Genomic DNA, 13,265 nt, shown 5'->3' on the forward strand with positions numbered 1-13,265 from the left:
ATTTTAATACACATTTTCTACACACTTTTTACAACATACATTTTACATTCTTTCGTACACACTAATATATCTTTTATTCAAGTTAAATCCACATTATTGACGCTAGGTATTTATTAGGCTGTCCATTTACAATCTTTTATTCTTTAGAGGCATTACACATTTTCACTCATTTTTTTATACAATTCCTTATACTTATTTTTTACCAAAATTTTTTACTATCCTTCCGTTCCTTATTTTTTTGATAGGATATTCATTAAATGAACACTCTTTTTAATTAAACGGTAGAAACAAGTCAAATAAAATTCACTTTTCTTAAAAAAATTATTATATAAACTCTTTACACCAATGAATATTCGTAGATTATTTTTACATTCTTTATGCACTAATATACCTAGTTATACAATTTTTTAGACATTGTATGTTTGACATACACTCTTTTATACTTGAAATACATTCTTTATATGTTTCATATACATACATTCTTTTTTTACATAGATACACATTTTTTATATACTTGATATATCTATACTCTTATATTTTTTAAACATCTTTTATACAGTTGTATATATTATTTACACCAACTGATATACCTTTTGTGGCAATAGATATATACTCATTTTACTAGCAAATACACTACTATCGAACGAGGTATGTTTTATTTACAATCCTTTATACATTCCTGTCGATATACATTCTTTATAAATACTTGATACTTGATATACATACATTTTTTATACACTGTATATACTTAGTATATTATCACCTAGTATAGCTTTTCATGAAGTCATAACATTTTGAAAACATGTAATAATAATGATAAACAGATCGATAATTCCCCTCTAGTGTTCAGTTAAACTAAGTCTAAGGACTGTCTTCGGGCAGACTCTGAGGGATGCTTAATACCTTCCCCTCGGGGTAAATAAAACCCTTATCTAGAATCGTATAGGTTTTGTGGACTAAAAATGGAGTAGACACACAAATACATATAGGTTTCCTGATTTTCCTAAAAAATAAGGTGGCGACTCTAACACTTTTTAAACCAGTTAGAAGAACCGTGAAGTTGCAAATTATCTTGGACCCATTCAAAATAGGGCGTAACACTGGCTGCTCCGGTTCACCGGATCTTGAAGCTCCTCGCCGGAGCAGCGAAGAAGACAAAAAAAGGGGTTGTTTTGGTGGCGTTATGGTGGTCAGAAAATAGAGGAGAAAAAGCTAAGAGGAAAGAAGGCAGCGTTTTGGGAGAGAGAGAGAGATGACGTGGTGGGATCTAGCGTCGTGGTGGTTAGTCGGAGTACCTGCGGCGTGGTGGTTGTTTTCGTGTTCGCCGGAGCTTTCAATCTCTAGCTAGATCTGGTGAGTTATCTTAGAGATGAAAGGGAAGCGGGAAAAGAGGAGCGCGGGCTGTAGTCGCTGAAGATGGTGGCGACGTGATTTGAGTTATTGTCCAATGGGGATTTCACCCTATTAATCAATGTATAAAAATTTATTAATCAATGGATCAACAACCCAACCCATCACCTCAAATGTCAACTTAAAAAGGTGACGAGACCTTGACTTGATCGAATTTTTGCTCTGCGTTTAAAAATTAATTGCTTCGATTTTCTCTGCACTGACGGACTGTACTAAAAATATAGTTAATTAATACATGTGTAAGTATAAAAAATGTAATTATTAATGTATAAGATATGAAAATGTATTGCTATAAAATATAGAGACCATTATTAATTGCACAAAATGGTAGTATTACGCTGTACATGTGCAAAATAATGATTATTGAAAAAATGACAATAAATTGATAAAATTCCTAAAATAAGGATAATCATCAATAAATTGTCGAAAAATGTAAAAATGTGCAAAAATGTATTTCGCGCTCTTTAACAAATCGGGGCCCCCCAAAACGTTAATTTTAAGCACGTCGAGCCAAAATTAGGTGTCAACAGTCATCGCTATATATCACCCGAGCCTCGATTAATACTCCGCCACTCAAAATCACTCTAATCCCTCCATTTTATGATACACACACACTGCTTTATGTTTGCTGAGCTTTTGGGGAAATATTTGGGTGAAAAATGAAGGTTTTGAGCCTTATATTGAGTGTTGAAATCGGTTGTCACCGAATTAAAAATTGCTCTGCGTGTTCGCGCTGAGTTGCTTAGTGCTCCTTTGCGTGTTCGCGCCACTCCCAGGCGCGTTCGCGCAGGGTTAATCCCTCCTCTGGTTGTCCGTCTTGAAATGCTCATAACATTTGATTCCGATGTCGGATCAACGCGCGGTTTGTTGCGTTGATCCTGATATACTAGGATATATTCCTTTCTCAAGTTAGACCAAAATTAATCGTACGAAACCTTGCACATCTTTTCTCCAAAGTTCCAACAAACTTAATTTCCTTAATTCACTTGTTTTCCAATCCTTCCATGACACACCAAACATAAATTTAAACACTCATAAACACAAGTTAAACATGTCCAACCTCATATATCCTTGAAACAAATCCTAGTGTCTAAAATTAAGACAGCTAACGTACGACGAATCTTAATGTAGAAAACTACAAGGTGTAGCATAATACCCTTTTAACTATCGAATCTCCCATTGTAACACCTCGATACGTCTATCACCATTCCGAAAGCATCAAATCTCGCAATCTCTTGCGTCAACCTTGCACAGCTATTCCTAAGCCTTTGATATTTCGAAAATGCTCACCCTAGCTATTCGATCAGTAATGCCCACGACATAATACACTACCACGAATACGGTCTCCTCTCTAAAACATAACTCTAGCCCACAAATTATAGGGATTTTCAGAATTCCTTTCCTTTAAACTACACAACTCATCCATCAAAGAGCACTATAGAATAACCCATCTGAGTACCACACAAGACACTTCCCACAAACCTTAAATGTTGGTTACCTGAAATTTGCTTCTCACTAGTCGCTGATCACGAAACCTCACGAAATTTCATCAAATCACTTAGTCCATTTCTGTAGACTTCTTTCTTTAAGCCTACTCAACAATCATACCTCATCTGAATTATGCAAGACAACAACACCACAATCTATATAGACCCAAGTAATCCCGAAAATGTACCTTATTCTTACCGATTCTCGATCAACTATACCTTTTCTTGACTTTTCAATTCCTCAATCTCTATCAGTTCACCTTTACCGCCACCGTCTGACCATTACTCGAACCCACTCAATAGTATACCGCATAATCATAAGTCTCGCAAACTATCCAGGTCAATCGTGGAGATAGTAGTAGGCCACACACTCTACACACTAGAGTTCTCATACCTCACGTAACTCTAGAACTGATTACTTCCTAAATCCAGCGTATCAAATACACAGTCCTACTAATTCTCTCACTTATCTCCACCAACGTGTCCTAGCTCAAATTCCCTTATATCAATTTCCGAAATGTTCTCCACAACTAGAATTAATTAAACCTCATCATTGATTTACCACTTCGAATGTCCTAATTGTCGAACCAGAAGACCTCTAACCATTCGCGCGATTATCTCTTTCATCCGATCAACTCAACCGAGTAGTATACCAGTAGTAGTAGGAACTAGCTGAAACTTACACAACAGGTACAAAGCTCTCAACACTAATCGACTATTAGATGCAACACCCGTTAGCTCCTTGAGTACTAAAACTTCTCACTTGTCCAACACTATAGTCATTCTCATTAGTCAACCACTGGCTCCCATCGGCCCACGACATAACCAAACTCACCAACTCAACACTGAACGCTCATGTCAATTCTACCAGGTATGACCGCAACATAACTCTCAAATCAACTAGCTTTTGATTCCACGATCCCCTTACCATTCCTCTAAACACAATAACCCGGCGGACATACCCTTTACTGAAGGACCAGGACCACTGCTTCCCAATATCTTAAGTTTCCACTCGTCACAAGTGACATTGTTTTTCGATCTAGAACCAATAACCACTTTTCTAGAAGAACCCACAAACCACTAGTTCTCACTTCACCATTACCATATTGCCACGTCGAAGCCCAACTTAACTTTTCACGACCGAATATGAAATCCACTCTCGTACAAATTGCAACCTTATCCTGACGAGCACGTCAGATACCAATTGTTCCCTTACTAATAACGGAGAGTGATCTATCCAAATCCTCTTTATTACGCCTCCATCCCATAACACGAAAGTACCCTTACCAAGAAACCCTAAGAAATCTTACTTCGCAACATGTATCCCACAAAAGTCATCCTTCATGTCCTTATTCTCAACTCCTTTTCTTTATTGCACGTGGTCACTATTCCTTTTGCCAAATTTGATGGTCCTTACTGAACTTACACTCGTCCTCGCATATCGACATCTAATACCCTGCCACTGATGAATCATTGATCTGCCATTGGTACACCCGTGCCACGCGCACCATAATAAAGCCTTGACGAAGTTGAAACCTTACCCAAAACCAACCATATCATTGAACAAATCACTCTTGTTAAGCCATAAATGTACTTTGTGACTTGCGAGCAACCTAATGCTGAAAACATGGAGATCATTTGACCCTCTGAACCATCTCTCCTATTTCTCAAGAAAACCCCCACAATAAACGAGTCTAACCACGATCCTACATAATTGAACCCTCAAGCCATAGCTAGAACTGAACATGGTCACGCGTTCGAATTAGGATGACACATCTTGTACTATACTACAACACTTCAAAAATGAACCATTCGCAGAAGAATTTAAGGATGAGTTCCCACCTTCCGTGGGTGATTAAGATAAAGATATTCAGATACCAATTGGAATCGACTAAATACCAATTCGAATGAGGCAGCACGAAGGAATGAAAGAGTAGGAAGTTTCTTAAATGTCATATAGCCACTCGCAGGTAGGTACGGAGCTTATCGTACCGATCCGCAAGACTTTAATATAAATTCTCTTGTACTTATAGATCGGATAGCCTAGGGCTCTAATATCAACTTGTTACGACCCAAATCATTGATCATGTGGGTACCTAACCTTTTCCCACCTGGTAAGCGAATACATCCCTTAAGGACTCATCAAGCAACATAAATAATAAATAAGAGCAATAGAAATCTAAAATCATAAATAATTTGTAATGCGGATTACAACAACTACCCAAGGAATTTGGTCTGAATAGTACAAGAGCTTCTAAGTATACAACTTGAATAAAAGTTACAACCACAACCTGAACACAACATCTGTTTAGAATGAGAATTAAACAGAAAAGTCTAGATGAATTCCATGAGACCCTTGAAGGCTAAACGAATCTCGTTCATGTACCTAGAATAACGCTACACCCCGAAAAGGGTGTAGCAAGAGTAGTATCAGTACAAACACTACGTACTGGTAGGTATCATAGGCCGACAAAAGTTAGCTAACATATATAAAGAAATTAACTGAAGAGTAGACATGCTCGCAATCAGTTACAAACACAACAAGGTCCAAGAACAACATCTCAAGTATAGAAGTATCACGTCGAAATCCATGAAGTGTGAGAAAGAAGTAATCACTAAGCACATCCAAGTAAGACTTCTAGTAATGTGAACCACACTAGATCTCAGTAGTCTACAGTCATAGCCTAGGCGGAACCTCTAGTCCTCGAATCCATCAAGTGTCTAAGTAAGTAACTAACAAGCACGCAGTATCTCAAATGAATCAACAACCGAAGAATCAAGACTGAAACGCACCATGCAATACAATAGATACAACAACCAGAATCAGAGATGTGAATGGGTGTAATATGAATGCATGAGCGATGCAATGCAATGATATGCACTGGCCAAATGTAAGTCTCCGTACACACATGCTACGGATGGAATACCTCTACGTCTCGATAGTCATGACCCATGGGGGAACCCCGAAGTCCATGTATCACTCTCACGATCCAGGCAAAGACCTCGGGCATCAGAACTCATCTCTCTCATCATCATCAGTACGAAGTCACAACTCATATCAATGTATCATGTAAAATTAGGATGAGTGCCATACATGAATGTCAATTCAACAATAATCATAAGGGTGAATAAACACAACCACGTCTGTAAATCAACTACCAATACAATCTCATTCCCAAATCTATGCAATGCCACGTCCGGAACAATTTCCCTTCGGACCACATAGGTAACACTAAATAATATATGCAAGAGATGCTATATGAAATATGCGTGTAGCAAACACCATAATAAGAAGCCTCAGATGATTCACTTTCACTCTTATCCTTATTAATATCACATCACAATTCATATCAATGAGTCATGTTGAATGTGTATGAACGATATGTATGATATTAATCTCAAGTGTAAATCATAATCAATTTCCTATCGTGCCACACATGGACACATAACACAATATCAATATCAAGTCAAATCCTTTCCTCTATCTAAGATAATGTCAAGATAAGTGAGAGACAACAGTATCAAAATCACAATATGACAACTAAGTCCAAGTCCAATATCACACATAGCAAAAAGCCAATAAACCACAAATAGGCAACAAGCCCACCAATCAGTAAACAATACCAAACCTAATTAATCTATCCCAACTTCGTACCCGAAGGCATAACATGTTTTCTCCGACAATTACTAACTCTACATATACTTCGCTAACCGAAGTCTAACCATAAGGTAAGCCGTAACCTACCTCGATGCCGAACAGGTGCCACGAACTAATCTAGTTGAGCCTTGCCTTTCTTCTTCGGAGAGCCTCAGAACGATTAACGTCTATCAAATATGAATTCTATGTTAGAATACGAATCTAAGGATACCCATATTGCATAGTTTTACCCAAAACCCAAAAATGGACCCAAAATAACCAAACCCGAACCACAAGGGAAAAACTGTAATTTTAATGAAAAATTAAGTTCAATATAGTCAATATAGTACCCTACAATTCCAAACATACCCATATTACTATACTTTAATTTGAAACCCCTAAACGAACCCAAAAAAGGTAACCCCGAGCCCGCGAAGGCAAAACTGGAAATTTATTTCAAAATTAGTTTACCTATAGATTAATTAGTCTAAATCCAGAAAACCCATTCAAAAATCCATCATCTTGATCTTCAAAACCATGATTTAGCGCTTTTCAACTTTTGGGTACAAAACCCCAATTTTCCCCAATCAAACTTAAATAAAATTGATAACCAACGAAAATAAACTTGAGGGAACATCAAAATAAAGGTTAGATACTTACCCCCTCATTGAGACAAGAACAAACGCGGCGAAAATCACCTCAAACGGTGATATAGAACTCAAGATATGCTCATAATGATAAATGAACGCAGTCTGATTTTTAATACCCAACGATTTTTTCTCCGGCGGACCAACCTCCCCCCCCCCCCCCCCCCAGCGGGTCCGATCCCTCACCCAGAAGTCCTCCTCAGTGGACACACCAGGTACACTACAGCAAAAGCTGTCCGCACTAAAATGACCATAACTTCCTCATAAGAAGTCGAAATGCGACGATTCTTTTTGCTATGGCTTCGTAATTACGATACAAATCTAATGGTTCAATCAAAATACAAATGTCATTTTATCAATATGGCATCCTTTATTACCAAAAAACTACAACGAAAACATCGAATATGAGCACCACAATCTACATCCATCTAAAACTCAGCAAAATCTCAACAAAACTTGCGCACAAGTCCAAAATCATCATACGAACTTGTTGGAACTTTCAAAACATCAACACGGGATCATCTTGACCCGATGTTGATCATGGTCAACTCTAACTCTTTAACTTAACTAGTTTCTCCACCAATGACTCAAATCACACCCAAACCCTTTGGGAACCAAACCACTGACTCCACTATGTCATAAATCACATTCCGGACCTAATGGAACTATCAAAATTTGATTACGGGCATGCTTACACAAAGATCAATTATTGTCAAAGGTTTTTCACTTTAAGGCTCTATTACATATAAGTCATCATAGATCTCGCCCAATTACCTCGGGAATCATGCCACCCATCCCTGCGGGTCGAAATCGTACTAATAGGACTCGGGAAGGTTCAACGAGGGTAAATGGGTCAAAAGCACTATAACGATCTAACGGGTCGTTACATCGAGCACCTCTTCCGGATCAGTGAGGAGTTCAGTGAGAATCCTATTTGTTCTCCTACGATGCCGCTCCATCTCCTCTCTCGTGGTGAAAGCAAGGTGACAGACGAACCACACATCCTCCTAAAGCCGACGTACAAGCCTAAACAGCGTGGTGATGCTCCCGCTGGAAACTAGTAGTTCCCATTACATTCTATTAGCCCGATGGTCTTCGTAAGGTTGTTAGGGGGGGGGGGGTCATGATGGCTATTTGGAAGGCCATTTGGAAAGTCATTTGGGTTGTTTTTTAATTTGTCCATTTTTAAGACTATAGGAGGTTTTTGAAGAGTTTTTGGAAATCTGAATTTTTATGATCAAAGATTGAAGATGGAGGGGTTTATTTATAAGGATTAAAAATGAGTGTCTATTCTACTTCTCATCAAAGCATTAATTGTAAAACCCTCTTTTCCATGTTTAGTGGTTCAAATGCCACACTGGGAAGGGATCATATAGGTGTAATCATTAGATTTATGGTAGAAAATATTTATCCAAAATAAGATGTTACAACTATATGCGTGTACAACAATTAATCCATAGACCAGTTGTGCGCGATTGTCGATGCATTTTCAAAGTTTATAATTTATCACGTCTACACGTAATATATATCCATTTCTGGGATTACATTGGTTAAACATGTTGTTGTTTTTCTAAAAGTTAAGTGACAGTAATCATACAACAATGTTTATATTTGGCGCAACTATTAAAGTCATCCATTAAATCATGTACAAACAAAGATAATATTACAACTTACCAAAAAAAAAAAAATTACAAATTGTCCTAACTAACAGTACATATTTTCCTCGACTAATTCAATTGCCTGGTGCATTTTTTAAACTCAACAATTGATTTTTCAATTGCTGCAAGTTTATCTAGAATGGTATTCGGTCCTCGATCACACTCCTTGCAAAATCCCCTACTAGAAGTCACAAGCTCCTGCTCTACTACACGTTGTTGGCGGGCTCTCCTGGCCTATTGATCCATGTCGCATCCGCAATCTCCTCCCTCAATGCATCTATTTCCTCATCCACCTCCGTGTCATCATAAGGCACAAGATTTCTTATATGGTCCTTCTCCATCTCACCAACATTTGGGTAAAGAAAAGGATGCACCCTCTTAAGTTCAACAAATCAACAAGATCAGTTCATAAAATAAGTAGTTTATAATGTACCAATATTGACATTCTAATAGACTTAAGTTCAAATTGTTACCTCTTCAGCAGATATTTTCTTTATGAATACATCAAGTAGTTTATAATGTAACAATATAGACATTCTAATAGATTTAAGTTCAAATTATTACCTCTTTAGCAGGTATTTTCGTTTTGAATGCATCAAGTAGTTTATAATGTCCTTCAACATGTAATTTCTTTTTGAATGGATTAAGTTCTTTTTGGCATGAAGTGCTCCATTTCAGCATCCTAGGAGTTGGAAGCGAAACAACCCCTGATTTGGCACAATTACGTCCAACAAAAGGGATTGCTTTTTATGCCAATGCCTGTAATGGAATTCAATGTATAATAGGGTCAACCGAATACCAATGGTCTATAATCAAATGATATTGGTATGGATAACTTACCATCAATTCCCAGGGGAACCCGAAAAGACAGTAAGTTGGCTTTGTAGTGGGGTCATTTTTTTAAACGCTTAAACATTTTCAACATGTCTATCTAGTTGTTCAAGTAATCCAGTGTCAGATCAAAGCATATCTTTCCCCAAGGATATTTGTCAAAGCGGGGCAACAAATCAACCAAGTTTATCCATTTCGTCTCAATTGTTTTAGACTTGTTATGTGCCAATAAAATGCAGTGAACAAACCACAGCAACAACACCTTAAGCTTGTCAAATTTGGTCAATGATTTGTTTTCCAAACTTTTCACGAGCAAATCTTGGGTAACACCTGAACCAACTTTTTAAAACTATTTTAGAAAACGTCCCCTTTTGTATGTACCTTGAAACTCAACTCCTTTCCACTAGGGATGGCACCGTAATTCAACCCAATGACCAATGTAAACTCCCTTAGCCCAAAACAACATGGCATATCCTCAACCAAAAACCACATCTCATGCTTTCTCTTTCGGTTATTAATATGCCTAGAAGAAGCGAATGAACAAACTTTGCATTAAATTTATCTCAATGTAAGGGAAAGTCCAAGAAGTGGCCAAAACAAGTTTTACGAAACATATTTAAAAGTTTATGCTTTCGTAATTGAACTTTAAAGTCAAACCACGACTTCATAGAAGACCTTACTATGATACGGGCTGAGAAATCAATGCCTTCCAAAATCTATGAGGTCAATCCGACCCTTTCCGGCTTTTCTACGATGACGGACTTGACATTTTCAAGAATGGATAGGCGATCAATAATGTCGTTGTTACACCCCATTTTAACCGGGTTAGAGCGGAGTACAACATATTGGAGATTCCTATATTGCTTTGTTTTAAGGAGTCGCCACCTAATTGATTTTACGGTGAATTAGGACACCTAGATATTAACTAAGGTAAGGCTAAAGCTAAACCTCTGTTAATGGTCTGCTTAACCAGTATGATTCTAGGTAAGGGTTCTATATTATCCTAAAGGGAAGGGGTTAGACATCCTTTAGAATCCGTTAACTTACGGTTATCCGACCAAACTTAGGTTAATTAATCAATGTTGGGTATAATATTTAAATTTTAAGAAAATAGCTTGTGCAAACAAGACTTGTGAAAACATAACAATTGGTGCAAAAGAAGATTTTAAATGTCATTTTATAAAGAAAAAAGACTTCAAATAATAATGTTGTTAAAAATGGGATTAGTAATTCGCGTAAGAGGAGATTTTAGAATGCTATTTGAAAAAAAGGTTTATGAATGTTGCTAAGGTTCTTGAAATAAAATGCTAATATAAACCTATAGGAAAGAATATAATAATTTGTATAAAAGGAGACTTAAAATTTATAAATATTATTAAGGCTTTAAATAAAAGTGCTATTTAGAATGAAATTTGTAGAAAATATAATAATTCGCATAAAAAAAAGAAGAAACTGCAAATGCCATTTGAAAATAAACTTATAAATGTTGCAAAGATTTTTAAATGATGATGCTATTAAAAATAAAATTCGCATGAAATGTATAGGCAAAAGAAAGTGCGGGTTTGCGTAATGCTTTAACAAACATTTGAAACAAATTGAAATGATGATGTATTGATTGACTTTGCGTTTTAGAAGTACAAAATATTCTTTAATTCCTATTTGCATGTTAGTGATATTTCAAAAATTCCCAATAAAATATGAATCCTTTGACTCAAGATATGAAATTAGGCTGTTTGCAAATCAGTTATTTTAAATAAGATAAATATTAGATGCTTATAAATAATTTTGACATAAAAGAGAAGAATAGATTTATGGGATTGATCATTAGTCTTTTATCTAACTACCCCTTACTAAACTATCCCTACTAATTTCCAATAATTCACCAAAAGCTAAGGGAGAAAAACGAAATGAGAACAAGTGTTAGTCAAATAATATACAAATTAAGGCATAAAATAAGGCAGAGGTATAAAAATCAAATGGGCAGCCCATTTGGGCCGCTGATCTGCTGCTATTGGGCTTTTGCCCCAGATTTACTGTTGCAGTTGCTGCTACTGTTCCAATTCATTGGGCTTCGGCCCAGTAATTTCATCGTAGGGGGGGAGGCCACGGCCTGTTGCTGCTGTGTGGATTGGACTCGAGAAAAGAGTAATGTTTCGTTGGGCTTTAGCCCAACATCGAATGCGGAAGAAGACGAGTCCGAGGGGACTCGTATGCGATGGTCATGCATAAAAAAAATGGAAGAAAAGGGATTAGTGTATAATCAATAAATAAAGCCATATATAATGCAAGATTCAAAACAAACAGTTCAGCAACTTGTGTGAATACTATGTATATCCAGGTATATTTCATATATACACATTCGTACACAATACACTTGCAACACACGGATTCTCAATCTTTTTTTTTTAATAGTCAATCGCACAAAATTAAGCAAAGATGAATACGTTAAGTTCATATATGATGGAACCAGCAAATTGACATTTCAAGCAGCCTTAATCAATACAAGCGACTTCGATATATCTAAATAACTGCCAGTCGCATATAGCCTGTGAAAACGCCTAAATCAGTATTTCAGTAAATATAGAGACAACAACATTTTATACCATAAATATAGAGACAACAGTTACAGATGGACTAGGTTCCTAATTCAGATCAGATTTAGTTAATCTATGCTTGGTAAAATAATACACAGAGCTGAGAGATAGTTATATTTCACCCGATAGATCTAAATTAAGATAGAGGGGCAGAAGTGCTCTAAACATTACTGGGCAAAATAAAATCAGCGAAAGAAGAGCAGAATCCAAAGAACATGAGGATCATTTAGCCTATACATGACATCCATGAAACTAGCAATTAAACAAACTGCATCGAAGTGACAGTGAGTAAAAGAAGGCAATCCCTGGGGCCTTTGAAAATGTTTCCATGAATACAACAATGAATCTTTAAGGCTCATGCTTATGATCACAATGTCTATTTCAAGAGGTTAAGCAAATCAGACCAGATTTCACCCTTTTTAAGGTAACAACAAACCAAATTTCAATCATCTTTACCACAAATTATCATTCTTATCATAATGCAAGACCAACAGAAGTCCAAACCTTTGTACTTAGAACATGCTTGCATAGACACAAGGTTTTTAACAGCAAGTTCCAAACTAGGCAAATTAGGGTTCAAATACCTATATAGCTAATTAAAATTCCAGTTTAAATCTTCAACATGATCATGTCAAGCTATTTAATGAATGTCAGACACCAAATACAACACAATAGGAGTACTGCCAGCTCCAGAATAGCCTAGAACAAGGTATTAACATGAGCATGCATTTGGAAAGAATAAACAGGTCATTTTTTAATGGCAATATCATCTGTAAGCTAATGTGGATTTTCTGCAAGAAAACAGAGATGGCATGTTTCAAATCAAAACTTGACATTACCAGTTTAAGATTTTCTCTTTCAACCTCTCAAGAGAAATACTGAAAATGATTCAAGGTTTCTAAACTTTCTTCCAGAAAACAGCATTCGAAATTCAAAAAAAAGAAAAAAAGAAACAAGTTGGAGTTCTTATTTTGGAAGAACAAATATAAATTAGCTTTAGA

The sequence above is a fragment of the Lycium barbarum genome, chromosome 9 (assembly GCF_019175385.1).
Source record: "Lycium barbarum isolate Lr01 chromosome 9, ASM1917538v2, whole genome shotgun sequence".
Taxonomy (NCBI): domain Eukaryota; kingdom Viridiplantae; phylum Streptophyta; class Magnoliopsida; order Solanales; family Solanaceae; genus Lycium; species Lycium barbarum.